The sequence below is a fragment of the Octopus bimaculoides genome, chromosome 1, assembly GCF_001194135.2.
Source record: "Octopus bimaculoides isolate UCB-OBI-ISO-001 chromosome 1, ASM119413v2, whole genome shotgun sequence".
Classification (NCBI taxonomy): domain Eukaryota; kingdom Metazoa; phylum Mollusca; class Cephalopoda; order Octopoda; family Octopodidae; genus Octopus; species Octopus bimaculoides.
This window is the reverse complement of record NC_068981.1, coordinates 174,328,990-174,329,926: the sequence shown is the minus strand read 5'-3', so window position 1 is coordinate 174,329,926 and position 937 is coordinate 174,328,990.

The following is a 937-nucleotide window of genomic DNA, read 5'->3' as shown; positions in this document are numbered from 1 at the left end:
GGGGGACGAATTCTCGATGCACAACACGCGGTTGTCGAAAAAAAACGATGAGCATGCTCTTGACCGACCATCAGCTCTGTCGTTGCGCTTTTGAAGAGCCCGTGCCACGCAAAACATTGCGTACGACCCGTGGCCTCGTTGCCGTAAGCTTGCCGAAGCAAATTCAATGTCTCTGTAGCAGACTTCCCAAGTTTAACGCAAAATTTCACGTTGATTATTTGTTCCATGACAAAGTCGCAGACTACAGCATACACGTGATCACAAAAACACAAATTTCACAGCTTGCGAAGTAGCCACCGCGATGTCACTCGGCACACTACTTCATGAAGGTCACTACTAGCTCTTACCGCGCATGCAACAGTGTGCTGCCATCTGTTTGTACTCTACAGAACTAGTCTGGGAACTTTTTGACACCACCTTGTATATACTTCGAAATCGAGTTCCAAAAACGTAAAAGAATGGGGTTAACCGATTTCAACACCCCGACAGGTGTACAGATTCATTCGTGGAAAATCAAATTAAGATTTTTACCATCCCCGCTTTGCATATATAACAGATGACAACCACACACAGTTCATGCAGTAATACCATTTCTTTCTTTTCTAACCCGCTGACATATCCGGTCGACCGAATGGCTGATCGCGCGAAACTACAGTTCGGTTCTTTATTCCGCTCATCTCAGGAATTTGCTCCTATATTTATATTTTCCAAGCAAACGCGCATATATCCATGCATATTTATTAATTTTCTCTCAAACATATGATTATTCCCCCTCTATCCCCTTCTCCCTCTCCTCTTCTCTTTCCACTCCTCTCCTTTCAGTCCCTCTCTCTCTCTCTCTCTCTCTCTCTCCTTCTCTCTCACGTTTCTCTTCTCGCTCTCCCTGTCTCTCTCTTTCTCTCTCTCTCTCTCTCTCTCTCTCTCTCTCTCTCTCTCT